Consider the following 18179-nt stretch of genomic DNA (forward strand, 5'->3'; position numbering starts at 1 on the left):
TTCCCTGGTGGCACAGTGGTTAAAAATCCGCCTGCCAATGCAGGGGAAACGGGTTCGAGCCCTGGTCCGCGAAGATCCCACAGGCCGTGGAGCAACTAAGCCCATGTGCCCCAACTACTGAGCCTGTGCTTTAGAGCCCATGAGCCACAACCACTGAGCCTGTGAGCCACAACTACTGAAGTCCACGGGCCTAGAGCCCACGCTCTGCAACGAGAAGCCACCACAATGAGAAACCCGCGCACCACAACGAAGAGTAGCCCCTGCACGCCACAACTAGAGAAAGCCTGCGCCCAGCAACAAAGACACAACATAGCCAAAAATAAATATATTAAATAAATAAATTTTTTAAATAAATAAATAAAAATAAAACTTAGGGACCTAGAATTCGCATGGTAGAACAGGTTTGGACTCTACCACCTAACAACTGTGTTATCTTGACCAACTTAGTCAATCAATTATTGAAGTCTCAGGTACCTCATCAATAAAATGGAATTTAAAAAAATATATATGTCTCTCATACGACTCTTATGAAGGTTAAATGAAATAGTGTGGGGCTTCCCTGGTGGCGCAGTGGTTGAGAGTCCGCCTGCCGATGCAAGGGACACAGGTTCGTGCCCCGGTCCGGGAAGATCCCACATGCCGCAAAGCGACTGGGTCCGTGAGCCATGGCCGCTGAGCCTGCGCGTCCGGAGCCTGTGCTCCGCAACGGGAGAGGCCACAACAGTGAGAGGCCCGCGTACCGCAAAATAAATAAATAAATAAATGAAATAGTGTGTGTGTATACATACATATATGTGTATATATATTTTATATATATATATAAAATTAGCCCAGTATCTAGTAAATGAGGCATAAATATTTTGATGATAATTATGAAGAAGCAGGATAAAATGAATGTAAATTCCAATCGTGCTCCATCACTTTCAGGTCATTTACTACGTGTAATAAATGTGATTTATTGAGAGTACTGCAACAAAATTATAACACTTAGGGCCAGGTACAAAATAGGAGCTCCATAAATAGCTATGATTATGATAACTGCATCCCCTATACCCATCTTCTCTCTTTCCTTCTCCCTCTCTCTCTCTCTCTCTCTCTCTCTCACACACACACACCCCACACATACACACACACTTACTGTAAAAATTCTATGAGATTAAACTATAATTGATAGCACAAACCAAAAGCCATTATCAAAATGAGGGAAAATGTATTCTAAAAATACTGCATTTTCAATACAATTCACCTCGACTACTGTGGTAACTTCCAAACTATTCTCCCCCTTCTAATCCTATCTATAAAATGGTGCCAAAAGCAATCTCTGATCAATTACCATTTAGCTCAAAAAACTTCAGTGACAAAATACACTTAAAACACAAAAAAATGAGTTGTTCTATGTATACACCCAGCATTTTGCTCAATAAGGAATATGTATATTTATTGAAGAAAACCTGCATATAAGTGGACCCTTGCAGTTCCAGTCCCTATTGTTCAAGGGTCATCTGTATTACCCTTTCCCCAGCCCCATCTTCCCAGTATTTCCTAATACTAATTATCCACTCCACTCAGCAAACCTGTTTGAAGAAGCCATCCTGCTGACAATTTATAGCAATAAAGACTAATGATAGTCACACCCTATTAGGAAGGAGTAGTCATTTATATTTAATTCATTTCCCAAAAGATTTTCTAAATACTGTCCCCTACCAATTGGGATTTAATCTCTCCCTCCCAGGAACATTTTGTTAATCAGTTCTTAATCAACACACAAGTACTTTATTAGAATAAAAAGCAGAAAGTTACATTGCCTTACACTTGTTAAATAAAAGAATACTTGTTAAATAAAAGAATGTTCAATACTTGTTAAATAAAAGAATAAATGAAGAACTAAGTTTTTTGAAATACATTTTTCAATTTAGAGATAACACAGTTATAAGTATAACCAGTCATCTCTTTTCTTCCCTCAATACTTGTTAAATAAAAGAATAAATGAAGAACTAAGTTTTTTGAAATACATTTTTCAATTTAGAGATAACACAGTTATAAGTATAACCAGTCATCTCTTTATTTCTTCCCTGAATCTACTGCCTAAATCATATCATACCTAATCATACCTTCTCTTTCCCAAAGGTCTATGGAAGAAAAATACTCTAATAGCCAGTAGGACAAACACAACATTCTTCCTTAACATACCGCTAGTAGGGCTTCCCTGGTGGCGCAGTGGTTGAGAATCTGCCTGCCAATGCAGGGGACACGGGTTCGAGTCCTGGTCTGGGAAGACCCCCACATGCCGCGGAGCAACTGGGCCCGTGAGCCACAACTACTGAGCCTGCGCGTCTGGAGCCTGTGCTCCGCAACAAGAGAGGCCGTGATAGTGAGAGGCCCGCGCACCGCGATGAAGAGTGGCCCCCGCTCGCCGCAACTAGAGAAAGCCCTCGCACAGAAACGAAGACCCAGCACAGCCAAAAATTAAAGAAATAAATAAACTTATTTTAAAAAAACAAACAAACAAAAAACATACTGCTAGTAACACCAAACTAGTAACTGTGGTAGATAAAGGAAAAAAAGTCAATAGTGAATACATTAGGCCCCAGGATAGCAAAATGATAACTATGAGTTCCATAAAGTTGCCTTATATTATCCTCTAGTTCAGTAACTTAGAACTAGAGAGTTTTTTCCTAATTTTTTAAACCCTAAGATTTTTCTTAACTTAAATGCTCAATTGCAATCATGCAGTATTTATTAATCATTATAAACATACCACTTTAAAAAAAGTTTACAATTTAAAAAACTAAAAAATTAAAAAAAAAATAAACATACCACTACCCAAATTATTTCAGCACAAACAATAATGAAAGCATGATGGCTCTATCAAAAGCCACTGACTGCACTGGCTTGACTCATTTCTGCTAGGAGAACACTGGCACTGAATGGCACAAGCAACTCCAGTGTGAGAGACCAAGCACATGACTGGGAAGGTGACAGAGGATACAAAGGAAAGAAAGGCATATATCAAGAACCCCTCCTCTCTGGGGGCAGGAGTGGAGGGATGGGCAGGGATCCACTGAAATCTACTCTAAAAGCCTTCCAATACAAAAACATGCTGCCAGACTCCTGGTTTTGAGCCAGTTCGAATCCCACCTCCACTTCTGACAACTGAGAGACCTTAAGCAAAGTACTTACCCCCCAGCTCTTTCAGCTGTAAAATTATAATAACAGTAGCCCCCACTTAGTGAACATCAACTCTATGCTAGGCACCAGACACATTGTACATCCTTTAATTCTCACAATTAATCCACCAAGTAGGGATTATTTCCCTCATTTTCCAGAAAAGAAAAACCCATGTTCTACCTATGCATGACTGTTTCCCAAAGGGATAATACTACCTATCTGACAAGGTCATACTGGGAATTAGAAGTAAATGCAAAGCACTTAGCATAGAAACTAGCACTTGCCACATGGTAGTAGAGCTCAGGAATTCATTATTATACAAGTGCACCTATCACTTGAATAAGTGATTCAATTGAACCGCAATGAAATACCACAAACAAGTTTTCCCTCACATCATCTACCGTAAAAATGACTTTTAATTAGCAATACTTCTGAAGAACCCAAGGCTTACAACTTTATAACTGTTTGAAATACCAGAAAATCATCCATTCAATGTCAACACACACACACACACACATACTGTTTCTTACTTGAGGATCAAAACGTATAATCCAAGGAAATAGAAAGCCCATTATGAAAGTGATATTTGACTTAAGCTGAACACCAAATATTAAATATTTTACTTTCAAAAGGATTATAGATCTCACATCTCAAGAGAGAAGGTGCTAATGAACAAATCTAACTTCCCAAAAGTAATTCCCAGAACCATCTGTTATCCTCAAGTACTCAGCAAACCATTTCCCAGAATTGACAATATATTGCCAAAATCTTAGTGAATTTTGCCAACATTTGCTGAGAAGAAATAAGAATCATTCCAATTCTTGAAATAAATGCTACTTTCCAGCTTAGCCACAAAATAAGACCTCTTCTTCATTATTTCTTTTATCAGTATGTTAATACTGAAAATAAGTATAAAGAAATCACAAATAACCTTCTATCTGAAGGAAATTTAAAATACTAAACCCACAACCCTTGCCTTTAATTCTATGAGCTCAAGAAAATTATGAGAATGGGTTTTTAAACCAATAATAAAAATCAAATTTCCAAAGCCTTAATAATTGAATAAGAGGAGGTAAGAACAGAAACAACAGTCAGCATTAAAGAAGCCTTCTGAAAGTTAAGAAGTTAACCTCACTTTCAAGGTTTAAACTTTGCCCGTTAAAAGCAACACTTCACAAAGACTGACCAGTTCCCTACATCCCTCCACCCACCCAGCTTTACCATAAGCACGTACTTACCAGAGAGCACACTCAAACCTCCAGCAAAAGGCCACCAGCAATCACAAGGGCATTTGTGGGACCAGTGATACAGGAATGGGGAGGGGCAAGGGAAGAGCTAGAGTTCTGGGGAGGGAAGGGTACGGAGGGAGGAGACAACTGAAGCTAGCAACAATGGGAAACTGTGAATTTAAACCACAAAGGCTTCCCGCAGAACAGAGTAACAGGGAAAGGGCAATTCTTTTTACCACCTACCAGGAACTCAGCACTGACAATTCATGATAAAGCTAAAAACATGGAGCTTCCAACGAAACACAAAGTAAACTTAAGAAACTAACCAAAAGTAACTTGAAAGGACATATCACAAACTTCATAGAGGCTTAAGAAAAACATTTAGGAGTCTGTTTCCTCCCAGAGCATTCCTGATGACAGAGGTCAGCAGTATAACAATAAGGTTTGTGGAGTGGCAGCTGCTTTCAAATGGAGGGCCAGCACTAAATAAGTCCTTTGCACTAAGTCAAAAGGAGTACTTGAAGACTCTTTCATAGTGCTTTTGAGAAAACCAAAACAATGTCGTTGTTTGAATCCTTAATTCATAATTCCAAAACTGTCTAGACTTAAATTGAATTAAATCATTTTAAGAGGCAAAACTCTTCCAACTATCTTAAACAAGACACACTCTCAAAGAAAATTACTGTGTAAACTGAGAGGTTGGATTCAGATATCAATTTTTAAAAGCTTGGACTCTCAAAGATTCCCAACCTGAAAGGCAAGGACAGTGAAAAATCTCCCCCTTTCTCTCAGGGAAGAGGCCAAATTATATCACCAAGAACAAACAGCAGGCAGAGTCCTACCCCCAAACATGTGATCATTCGACCCAGAACTCACATTTGCAGGCAGGGCACAAAGGCCCCAGAGGACCAACGCACACCCTTCTATGTACTACTCCCTACTATAAAACAGCTTTATTGAAAGGAGTTGTTTTATAAGCATACTGATGAAAAGCTCATCAGCAGAATCCTTGCCGAATAGGAAGTTCTGTTGTATTTCTATAGGTTGAGAGAAAATGTATGGGTTGATTTTTTTAAAGATTTAATTAAGATTTATTGGCAAAATTAAACAAAAGCAGGCACTACCCAAAACTAATTAAGCTCTTACATTTTAACAATATACTAGTCTAAAGTAGTCCTTTCACACCAAGGGAAGTGCCCAAATTAAAAAAAAAAAAAAAAAAAAAAAAAGAAAGAAAGAAAAAAAGAAACTATTGCTTTTCTTTTGCTAACCATTAGCATTCTAATTCAGGTCTCCTAGTGCTTGGTGGGGGATTGGAGATGTTAGTGTCATTTCAAAATGTGAAACACAGGATTTCTACGATCAGTGCTAAATACAAAAAAAGAGTGTACAAATATCAAGGTCAAGCTCTCCAATCAAGTCCTTAAGAGATGGTTATATATTCCTTGTGGAACTAATCAAATAAAACTAAGAATACTGGGGCAGAGTTACAGATCTTCAACGCTGGTTACAATGCAACTAGATAACATGACTTCTCATCTCAGCCAGGCAAGGGAGGTGATCCACAGGGAAATCTCACCCTAATGAACTGTAATCTCTATTGTAGCCCCTCAGAAAATACTTCATGCAAAACTCTCCTACATAGTCACATTCTGCCTTGTGTAAGTTATTTTTGGATATTTCTTATTTCCTTTTCAAAACTGCACAGGAGATTCTGTCTCATATAAAGAGAACCCTGTGTCAACCACAAGGCATCTCAACCCAAAATAAATTGAGTAACTACAGCTTTGTGCTAGATGAGTGCCAAATTGCTTGTAGGAGTGTTTTTGTGGGCATGATTGCTAGGTCAAGATGTTGCAAGAAGGGGGACCACTTCCAGCGCTCGAGAGTGGGCTCTTGTCTAACACTCGGTAATGAATCCGAGGAGACACACATACTGACAAAAGCAAAAGACTTTACTGGGAAGGGGCGCCCAAGCAGAGAGCAACAGGGTAAGGGAACCTAGGAGAACTCCTCTGCCCCGTGGTTCACAGTCTCAGGTTTTATGGTAAGGGGATCAGTTTCCAGGTGGCCAATCATCTTGCTTGGCCCATATTCGGTCTGACTCAGGGTCCTTCCTGGTGGCACAGGCATGTCTCAGCTAAGATGGATTTCATCATGAAGGTTTATGGGAGGTTGCCAGGACACATTGTCTCCTCCCTCCTCCTTCTGGCCCCTCCCAAATTTTTCCAGGTTAGTTTTACAATACTATGGGCTGGTGTGTCCTGCCTCCTTTCAGCTCCTCCCAAATTCTCCCCGTTAGTTTTTCCACGGCAGAACCATGTTCTTCTTCAGGACCTCCTATTGTGAGACAATGCAGGCAAGCAGTTATCATCCTGCCTAGCCAAGATGGGTAGTTTCAGTCAAGGGTTCCCAAACAAAGAGGGAGACTAACATATATGGGTTTAGATGTCATTTTTAAATGTTCAGGGATCCTGAAGTTGGATGACACTGGTTACAACAGTGAAGCTGAGCAGGAGCCTGCACAGCCTTCCCAGGTACAAAAGCCGCTCCATGTCTCAGTTTCTTGGTTGTAGACAAAAGGCTTTAGTCTCCTATGCCTTCCCTGAGTTCCAAAGAGCAGCCTCATGCAATCAAAGACTAGATTAGTCACAGGACTCCTGGTTCCTCCTGAAGGGATACTGATAACAATCTGATGCATATCTTCGAGCTGTTCTGCAGAAACTAAGACCCCCGCATTCCCGTGTAGAGAATGGTGACTACATCTAACCACAAGCACTAGACTCCAGACTATCTGGAACCAGAAGATAGATGACTGAGATTCCAGGAACATTACCCTGTTAACTCACCATCAACCAATCAGAAGAATGTCCATGAGTTGATCAGGCATCCTGCAACCCTCACCCATAATGTTGCCTTTAAAAAACCCTTCCCTGGGACTTCCCTGGCGGTCCAGAAAGTTAAGACTTCGCCTTCCAATGCAGGGGGTGCGGGTTCGATCCCTGGTGAGGGAGCTAAGATCCCACATTCCTCGTAGCCAAAAAACCAAAACATAAAATAGAAGCAATATTGTAACAAATTCAATAAAGACTTTAAAAATGGTCCACATCAAAAAAACTTTAGATAAATAAAGCTTCCCTGAAAGTCACTGGGGAGTTCAGGTCTTTTGAGCACAAGCTGACTGTTCTCTTTGCTTGGCACCCTGCAGTAAATGCTGTGCTTTCCTTCACCACAACCTGGTATCAGCAGATTGGCTTTCCTAGGCTCCAAGCATATGAACTCAAGTTTGGTTCAATAACAACAGTACTTTGTAAAACTGTGCTTCAAGGGGCTTCCCTGGTGGCGCAGTGGTTGAGAGTCTGTCTGCCGATGCAGGGGACACGGGTTCGTGCCCCGGTCTGGGAGGATCCCACATGCCACAGAACGGCTGGGCCCGTGAGCCATGGCCGCTGAGCCTGCGCATCCGGAGCCTGTGCTCCACAACGGGAGAGGCCACAACAGTGAGAGGCCCGCGTACTGCAAAAAAAAAAAAAAGATATACTGGAAAGTCCATGGAAAACAATAAAAACTATATAGCTAATTTGTACCTAGTTTATATTCTGAGATTTATTTAGTGTTAGTAAATAGCATATGTACCTTGAACAGCTGATTATTTTACTCAAGTACCCATTACTAAGAAGAGGTATAATGCAAAAAAGGAAGAGAGAAGAAAAAAAGAACAAACAATTATGATCCTAAGGACACACTTCGGATAAACTCTGGCTGTTAACCACAGACCTAAGCAACAAACCATCCAAAAACAGTTCTGTGTATTTCTCACACAAATGGACTCTGAAAAAAGAGGAAAGGCAGTCAGGGGCCACTTATTTGAGTTTCTAATGTCATAATATCATTATCATTTAAATTCATATATTTAATTACATCTTGCATTATCCCCAAAATTATTTGAAATAGCACTATGTCATTATGAATATAGCCAACATATCTCTAGAACAACGGTTTAAAATTTCTTCAAATAGACTGAAAGCTTCTAGAGAGGAGTAAGGATGTCAAATATCTCAAGCACCACAGAATCACCTAAATGCTAGTGAAACCTAGCAGGACTGTGTGGGGCTCTTGGGCATGGAAGCCTTTCAAACAGTTGCTAATCAGGGAAGGGAGGGGATGCAGAGAAAAGGGAGGAGCAGCCAACAAACAATAGTGTAGCCTTGGGGCAGGGTCCTAAAGGGATACTCATAATGATATCTTTGAGCTCTTTTACAGAACTAAAATCCCCAACAAATGGAAGATATTAGCATTCTTTATTCCAGAGAAGGTCACAGTTTGATAACCTCCAGAAGCTCATCAGGAAACCACCTGAGGCCAGATTAAAGGAGTGCAGGCCCTTCACACACCCTGATCCTTATCAGCAAATCTGCCCTTGAACCACTGCTGTAAAACTCCTCATCAGGAATTCCCTGGAGATTCAGTGGTTAGGACTCTTTGCTTTCATTGCTGAGGGCCCAGGTTCAACCCCTGGTCAGGGAACTAAGATCCCACAAACTATGTGGCATGGTCAAAAAAAAAAAAAAAATCCTCACCAAATCCCCCCACACTGGGACACAAAGTTTTCAGGGCACAAGTCTTCTGTGTCCCCCTTTGCCTGACAAAGCAATAAAGCTATTCTTTTCTACTTCACCCAAAACTCTGTCTCCAAGATTCAATTCGGCACCAGAGTGCAGAGGCCAAGTTTTCGGCATCACTAGTCTCATAGAAAGCGGTTAAAAACACGAACCTCTCATTCTCTTTTAAATCTTAAGCCTACAAGTTTAAGGCAAAATCAAGGAAGAAGAAAGACATGCCTAACGGAAAAAAAAGAAAGAAAGAAGAAAATGTTGGGGGGGGCGGTGAGGGGAAGATGAAATAGAGTGCAAGTAAAAATTATGTTGCTAGCCTATTCCTGTACTATAGACTCCAGAACAGACTAAGTTCAGACAGACCCTGTCCAAGTAATCTCATGAGACCACACATAGGTTGAACTTACTACTTCCTGTATGTAGAGGACACTGAGGCCCAGTTATGCTGCTTCTACATTAACACTCTCCCTCCAATTTTCTGAAACCATGTCTGACCCCTAATCTTATATTTTTCTCATTTTTACCTTCTCTATCCTTTAGCTCTTATCCTAAACCTCTTCAAACCCTCAGACCCCAAATCCACTTCTAGAGCTCTTTCTTCTGTGAAGATTTAGGGCAGGCACATAATGAGAGGACTAAAGGACAGTGGTGACTGTGCCAAAAATTCAGGATGGCCACAAACTAAAATTGGGAATAAACTGAACAGCAATTTGCTCCCAGTTCTGATAACACCTTGCTATGTCACTGAAATAATTATGCGTGTTAACTCAGAAGATTCTAAAGGCAAAAACTCTCCTTAAGCGGTTTCACAAGAACCAAATTGAGTCTACAGTTGTGCTAAGCTGTCAGCAGAGTAATTTACATTTTTGGCAATATTTATCCTAAATCGCCTCTGGTCTTCTCTAGCTGTAGTGAAAGCCTCTGAGATTTCTACCACAATTCAGCAAATTATAACTGATTTGGGGTAGAGTTACTAATAATGTATTAAGATATACATGCTAGGGGAATTCCCTGGTGGTCCAGTGGTTAGGACTCCATGCTTCCACTGCCAGGGCCTGGGTTCAATCCCTGGTCGGGAAACTAAGATACTGCAAGCCACGTGGTGCAGCCAAATAAATAAATAAATATATATATATATATATTATACATATATATATATACACATGCCAAATTTTTCCCCATGTTCAACTAAACCTTAAAAACCACACCATCATTGGCACAGTGGTTAGGAATCTGCCTGCCAAAGCAGGGGACACGGGATCAAGCCCAAGTCTGGGAAAATCCCACATGCCGCAGAGGAACTAAGCCTGTGCACCACAACTACTGAGCCTGCACTCTAGAGCCCGTGAGCCTCAACTATCGAAGCCCATGTGCCTAGAGCCCGTGCTCTGCAACGAGAAGCCACCGCAATGAGAAGCCCGTGCGCTGCAACAAAGAGTGGCCCCTGCTCGCTGCAACTAGAGAAAGCCCATGCACAGCAACAAAGACCCAATGCAGCCAAAAATAAATAAATAAAAATTTTTTAAAAATCCTTTAAAAAAACAAAGTCACACCATCGTGCCAGGACAATTCAAGGGGGAAAGAACAGTCTCTTTAACAAACAGTATTGGGGACTTCCCTGGTGGCGAAGTGAATAACACTCCGTGTTCGATCCTTGGTCAGGGAACTAGATCCCATATGCATGCCGCAACTAAGAATTTGCACGTCACAACTAAGGAGCCCACCTGCCATAATTAAGGAGTCTACCTGCCTCAACTAAGGAGCTGGCGAGCCGCAACTAAGGAGCCCGCCTGCCGCAACTAAGGGGCCCACATTATGCAACTAAAGAGCTGGCGAGCCACAACTAAGAAGCCTGCCTGCCTCAACTAAGACCCAGCACAACCAAATAAATAAAATAAATAAATATTTTTTAAAAAAAACAGTGTTGAGGCTGTTACCCGAAAATTGGGTTTGCCTCTTGATGCGTGTCCAGCCAAAAGACACAACCAAGCCAAAGACGGGGAGAAGGAAGGATTTATTACTTGCAGCAAGTAAGGAGAACACCAAGGATCTTTCCCAAAGCAGTGTCTCCCCAAATAGCAAAATTGGGAAAGTTTTAAGCTAAGAGTACATGCATATCCATGAAGGGACTTGGGCCAACGACAGAGTCCAAGCTTTAGTTGACTGAAGTCACAAGTGTCAGAAAAGGTCAACATCATCATCCCTCAAGTTCCAGCTTTTCTGGTGGTTGAGCACTTCATGCTAATCTTTACCACTGAAACAGAACTGGGAGTCTTTACAACTGATATATTATCTTTGCTATTGTTACTCCTCTTGTCTGACAATTGGTCTGCTTGTTTTTGCATTCTTTTGTTCCCTTAAGATCACTAATTACTGAGACCTGTTCAAGGACTAGCACTGTGACCAGGCTTAGATCATAAAATGGCTTAGGCCAAAAATGGCTACTCTTATATCAAGAAAGCCATGCCTGGTTCTCTTTCTCTGGGGAACCCCAACCCTATCTGCTTACAAGGCAACTGGATATCATATGCAAAAGAATGAAGCTCGACTCCTATCTCACACCATATGAAAAAAAATTAACTAAAAATGGATCAGGGACTTCCCTGGTGGTCCAGTAGGTAAGACTCCACGCTTCCCATGCAGGGGGCCCAGGTTCGATCCCTGGTCGGGCGGGGAACTAGATCCTGCATGCATGCCACAACTAAGAGTTTGCATGCCACAACTAAGAAGCCCACATGCCGCAACTAAAGATCTGGCGTACCACAATTAAACAGGCCACGATGAAGATCCCACATGCAGCAACTAAGACCCAGCACAGGCAAAATAAATAAATAAATATTTTTAAATAAATAAATAAAAATGGGTCAGATATCTAAATAAATGAGCTAAAACTATTAAAACTTCTGGAAGAAAGTTTAAGCATACAACTTCATGACTTTGGTTTAGGCAAAGTCCTCTTAGATATGACACAAGCAGCAAAAGGAAAAACAGATAAATTTGACTTCATAACAATTAAAACTTTTATGTTTTAATGGACACCATCAAGAAAGTAATAAGATGGGGCTTCCCTGGTAGCACAGTGGTTAAGAATTCGCCTGCCAATGCAGGGGACACAGGTTCGAGCCCTGCTCCAGGAAGATCCCACATGCCACGGAGCAACTAAGCCCATGCACCACAACTACTGAGCCTGCGCTCTAGAGCCTGCGAACCACAACTACTGAGCCCGCGTGCCACAACTACTGAAGCCCGCGCCTAGAGCCGTGCTCCGCAACAAGGCAGCCACCGCAATGAAAAGCCCACGCACCACAACGAAGAGTAGCCCCCGCTCGCCACAACTAGAGAAAGCCCGCATGCAGCAACGAAGACCCAATGCAGCCTAAAATAAATTTTTTTTTAAAATTGTTTTAAGTAATAAGATAACCAAAAAAATGGGAGAAAGTATTTGCAAATTACATTTCTCATAAGAGACTTGTATCTAGAATAGATGAATACTTACAACTGAATAATAAAAGCAATCCAATTTAAAAATGGGTATTTCTTAAAACCTCAATTTAAAAATAGTTCTGAATAGACATTTCTCCAAAGAAGATACACAAATGAATAATAAGCACATGAAAAGCTGCTCAACAATACAGTATGGAGAGGGGCAAGAGGAGTGACTTTACAGTGAAGAAACCTGACAGCCAGTGCCTCAGGCAGGTGATCAAGGTCAATATCAACAACGATAAATCATGTTGATAACATTTACCCTTGATATGATGCGATGAGAATGATACTATATATCTGGATCTTCCATCCAAAACCCATAACCCCAGTCTAATCATGAGAAAAGTATCAGACAAATTCCAATGGAGGGGCATCCCACAAAACACTTAACCAGTAGTAGTCCAAACTGTCCAGGTCATCAAAAATAATCAAAGTTTGCGAAACCATTATAACCAAAAGGAGTGTTGATAAGTGATGCAATGTGGAATTTTAGATGGGGACTTAAACAGAAAAAAAAACTAAGCTGGGACGAAGTGAGAGAGTAGCATTGGCATATATACACTACCAAATGTAAAATAGCTAGTGGGAAGCAGCTGCATGGCACAGGGAGATCAGCTCGGTGCTTTGTGACCACCTAGCGGGGTGGAATAAAGAGGGTGGGAGGGAGATGCAAGAGGGAGGGGATGTGGGGATATACGTATGCATATAGCTGATTCACTTTGTTATACAGCAGAAACTAACACAACACTGTAAAGCAATTATACTCCAATAAAGATATTTTAAAAAAAAACTGAAGACATCTTAACAAACTATGGGCTTTGGTTAATGTTTCAATATTGGTTTATTAAATGCAACAAATGTGCCACACTAGTGTAAGATGTTACTAATAGGGGAAAGCGTGTATATGGAGAGACACAATATGGGAACTCTCTACTATTGAAACGAAGCGGGACCCTGTGGGGCCCACCTGGGTATAAATCCTTTCCATGTCCCCTGTTTCCTATTTGTAGGAAATGAAATGAAATAGGCTTCATTCAGCCACCTTGACTTTCCCTGAGTTCCAAAGGGCAGATTCAAACAGTTACTTATCAGGGAAGGAAGGGAATGCAGAAACAAAGGAGGAGCAGTTAAGAAACAACAGTGCAGGGACTTCCTGGGTGATCCAGTGGTTAAGAATCCGCCTTCCGATGTATGGGATGTGGGTTCAACCCCTGGTCAGGGCCACAGCTAGAGAGAAGCTGGCAAGCTGCAATGAAAGATCCCGCATGCCGCAACTAAGACCCGACGCAGCCAAATAAATTTAAAAATATTTTTTAAAAAAAGAAAGAAACAGTGCAGCAATAAAAGCAGGGTCCTGGTTCCTCCTCAAGGAATATACATAACAATACCTTTGAGGGCTTCTGTAGGCAATAAGGCCCCCACCTAGGTGGAGGAAGGTAACTTCAGGCTGTGCACAAGACTCTTGGAACACCACCCTGTTACCTCACCACCAAGCAATCAGAAGAAAGCCTGCACACAGAAAGTAAGGAAGACTCTGACCTCCTCCCCAAATGATTCTCCCTTAAAACACTTTCATGGGGCTTCCCTGGTGGCACAGTGGTTAAGAATCCACCTGCCAATGCAGGAGATACAGGTTCAAGCCCTGGTCCAGGAAGATCCCACATGCCGTGGAGCATCTAAGCCTGTGCACCACAAATACTGAAGCCCATGTGCCTAAAGCCCGTGCTCAGCAACAAGAGAAGCCACCGCAATGAGAAGCCTGTGCACCTCAGTGAAGAGTAGCCCCTGCTCGCCGCAACTAGAGAAAGCCCGCATGCAGCAACGAAGACCCAATGCAGCCATAAATAAATAAATAAATAAAACACTTTCATGGTTAAGCAGAATCATCAGAGTTGGTTTTCAGGCACAAGTCTGCCATCTCCCCAGACTGCCAGCCTCCTGAATAAAGCAACCTTTCCTTTCCAACCAACATGTCTGTCAAGTATCAGCTTTTGAGCAGTGAGCAGCAGAATCTGAATTTGGTAACACTATTTGTTCAATTTTTCTATAAATCTAAAACTGTTCTAAAAAATAAAGCTGATAGTTTCTTAATAATTAATAATTATAAAAACAAACATAGGTTAAATTAAACAATGAAATGAAAATCAAAACCACCTCTTCACACCAAAATGGCTATAATAATAAGGGTTAACAAGAGTGGAAAGAATTCTGAATCTTCCTGCACTGCTGTTGGAAATGTAAAATGGTACAGCCACTTTAGAAAACAGCCTGGTAGATCCTCAAAAGATTAAACATAGAGTTACCATATGACCCAGCAATTCTCTTCCTAGAGATAGATAGGTAGGTAGGTAGGTTAGGTAGGTAGGTGGGTAGGTAGATAGATAATCTCCAAAAGAAATTAAAACATATGTTCACTTAAAAACTTGTACATGAATGTTCATAGCAGCATTATTCATAATAGCCAAAACATGGAAACAACCCAAATGTATATCAACTGATAAATGGATAAATAAAATGTGATATATTCATACCACAGAATACTATTCTGTCATTATAAGAATGAAGTAGTAATACATCTACAACATGAATAAACATTGAAAATATTATGCTAAGTGAAAAGGCCAGTCACAAGGACCACCTATTGTACGATTCCAATTATGTGAAATATCCAGAATAGGCAAATTACAGAGATAGAAAGTAGATTAGTGGTTGCCTAGGACTGAGAGGAGGTGTGAAAGAAATAGAAAGTGACTGCTAATAGATATACCATTAATTTTGGAGGTGATAAAAATATTCTAAAATTAATTGTGGTGATGGTTGTTTAACTCTGTAAAGATATTAAAAACTACTGAATTGTAAAACTTTAAATGGATGAATTGTGTGGTATGTGAATTATATCTCAATAAAGCTGTTATTTTAAAAAATCACAGTTTTCCTCTTTGCAAAAGAAGGACACTGTTCCATGTCTGTGGTTTAAATTAGGTTCCCATAAACAACAGCAGCTGCCACCTGGTAAAACTAGATGGCTTCAAATGCTTGGCAAACAACTTATGTGTGTATGAGATTTTGAATAGCTGTTTTTAAGGAATACATAAGCAAGAAAATCAGGCTGTCAGGGCGTTCTTACTGTCTGACATTGTCATTTAATTCAGAACAGAATGCAATCACCATTTCTCTAATCAAGAAGCCAACAGTAACACTACTGATTACATGTATGTCCAAAGTGAACGGACACAGATAATTCACTGTGACAAAAATAAGGCTGAAAATGCCACCGACATGTCACAGCAGCAGAAGTCAGAGTACAAGTGTTACGTTTGGGTGGAGAGACAGAACAGATGAACAAGGCAGCCTGAAACGATACTTGCTGGGCACACCCTTTGCTAAACAAACATTCCCCTACATGTCTGTAGAAATCCTTCCTGTTGCTTTTTGGGCAAATTTCCCCAGAGTACTCTCAGAAGCTGACTTAAAACCATCTGTTTGAAAAACAATCTGTGCTCAAGGTGCAAAGAAAGCAGAGAACTAATGAACCTTTGGTAAGTAAAAAGGGGGACAGAAGGATAGGGGAAAAAGATGGGCAAGTATTTACCTTCATTAAAGAGACTTAAACACCACTCCCGAGTTGGTGATCTGAACTGGGAACAGGGGAAAAGGGAGACATGATAGCATGGTATTAATGGTTTGGGAAAGGAAGTGGTCCTTTGTGCCACTTTATTTTCTTTCCTTAAAGAAAGAATTTAAATGTCCAGTTCACAGAAAAAATAGATGACCAATAAAGATAGGGAAAATGTCCTATCTCATTCATATTAAAGAAATGCAAAAGAAAAAGTACTATCACCTTTTGTATCTCAGAATGCCAAGTATTTAAAAGTTTGGTGAGGGCTTCCCTGGTGGCGCAGGGGTTGAGAATCTGCCTGCCAATGCAGGGGACAAGGGTTCGTGCCCCGGTCCGGGAAGATCCCACATGCCGCGGAGCGGCTGGGCCCGTGAGCCATGGCCGCTGAGCCTGTGCTTCCGGAGCCTGTGCTCCGCAACGGGAGAGGCCACAACAGTGAGAGGCCCGCATACCACTTAAAAAAAAAAAAAAAAAAAAGGATATAAAAGTTTGGTGAAACCAGAGCAGGTGAGGGGTAAATTCTCATTCACTCCTGGTAGAAATAAAATTAATTTGGTGGTATTTCTCAATTTAAAATGCTTATACCCTTTGTTTCAACAACTCAACTTCTAGAAATTTACCCTGCAGTTTGCAAAGATAATGTAGAAAGATATTACAGTTGCACTGTTTGTAATAAGTAAAAACTAAATGTCTGTCAATAGGAGATTGATTAAATTACGGTAAGTCTCATTTGGGAATATTTACAGATGAAATAATATGTAAGGAATTTACTTTAAAATAATTATGGGTTGACTAAGGAGGAGTGGGGGAAGGACAGATGAAACACAACTGACCGTGTATTTAACAGTTCATGAAGCTGGTGATGGGTACAGGTGAGTTCAACACTCTTCTCCTTACTTTTGTATATGTTTGAAATTTTCCATAATAAAAACATACAAATGTATTAAACAACCTCACTGAAAGGGGTAGTGGATAAAGGTACTGACCTAAGCAACTATGGAAATGACTGGAGTTTGTAAGACTAATGGCAAAGAAACTGAACGTTACCACTGCCATTCTAGCTAGTACAGATGCTTCCCACAGGTGTACAATTTAACAATTCTGAAAAACACTATACATGTATACTGGAATTGAACAATTAAGTAAATGAATGGGAGATGGTGGAAGGTTTCTCACATTTGGAATGGGAAGTTACAGATAAGATGGAGGAAAAGGCTAAAATTATCCATGTGGTAACAGATTAGAGTTGGAATATAAACTTGTGTTTAGCTTAATAAAGATACAGATAGGGGAGCTCCCTGGCAGTCCAGTGGTTAAGACTCTGTGCTTCCAATGCAGGGGGCGTGGGTTCGACCCCTGGTTAGGGAACTAAGATCCCACGTGCCGCATGGCGTGGCCAAAAAATAAAAGATTTTTTTTAAATAAATAAATAAAGATAAAGATGGTTACATCTAGAAATATTTACAGATGTGTATATGTACACACGCATACATTTACTTGCTCTGTCAGCTGAGAATGCTTAGAATCAATGAGACACCAGTTGCAACAAGCACAGCTAGACCTGACATCTTAGTTTCAAATACTATTCTCCAATAAAAGAATCTAAGGTTCCTTGGAGAAATGGCTGATTCTAGGCCTGGGACTGGAAATACATGAGATGAGCCTGGAGCATCTTATAATGTCAAAAAGTAAGGAAATGCTAAAAACAAAACACAACAAATATCCTAAATTGATAGAGGTATATCAAAGGGACACAGGAGACAACCAAAGGAGTGCCCAATGGCCAAATCTGAAACAATTTGAGAAGAAAAAGAAAGTAATATTGGATTATAGGCTAAAGAATAAGATAAATATCTATGAGTCCATACCAATATAAAGAAATGTATTCCTGGGGAATTCCCTGGTGGTTCAGTGGTTAGAACTCCACGCTTTCACTGCAGGGGGCATGGGTTCAATCCCTGGTCGGGGAACTAAGATCCTGCATGCTGCGCAGTGCAGCCAAAAAAAAAAAAAATGTTTTTATTGAAGTATAGTTGATTTACAATGTTGTGTTAGTTTCTG

General features: G+C 40.6%; 1 protein-coding gene across 1 annotated transcript in view; it reads right to left on the bottom strand.

Annotated features, from left to right (window-relative positions):
• Positions 1-4475, bottom strand: part of USP54 (ubiquitin specific peptidase 54) — a 100320-nt gene extending 95845 nt beyond the window's left edge. Inside the window, exon 1 of the mRNA XM_055081328.1 lies at positions 4407-4475. The gene's annotated coding sequence lies outside the window, so the exon portion shown is untranslated. The remainder of the gene's footprint in view (positions 1-4406) is intronic.
• Positions 4476-18179: the final 13704 nt, after the last annotated feature.

The sequence above is a fragment of the Physeter macrocephalus genome, chromosome 20, assembly GCF_002837175.3.
Source record: "Physeter macrocephalus isolate SW-GA chromosome 20, ASM283717v5, whole genome shotgun sequence".
Classification (NCBI taxonomy): domain Eukaryota; kingdom Metazoa; phylum Chordata; class Mammalia; order Artiodactyla; family Physeteridae; genus Physeter; species Physeter macrocephalus.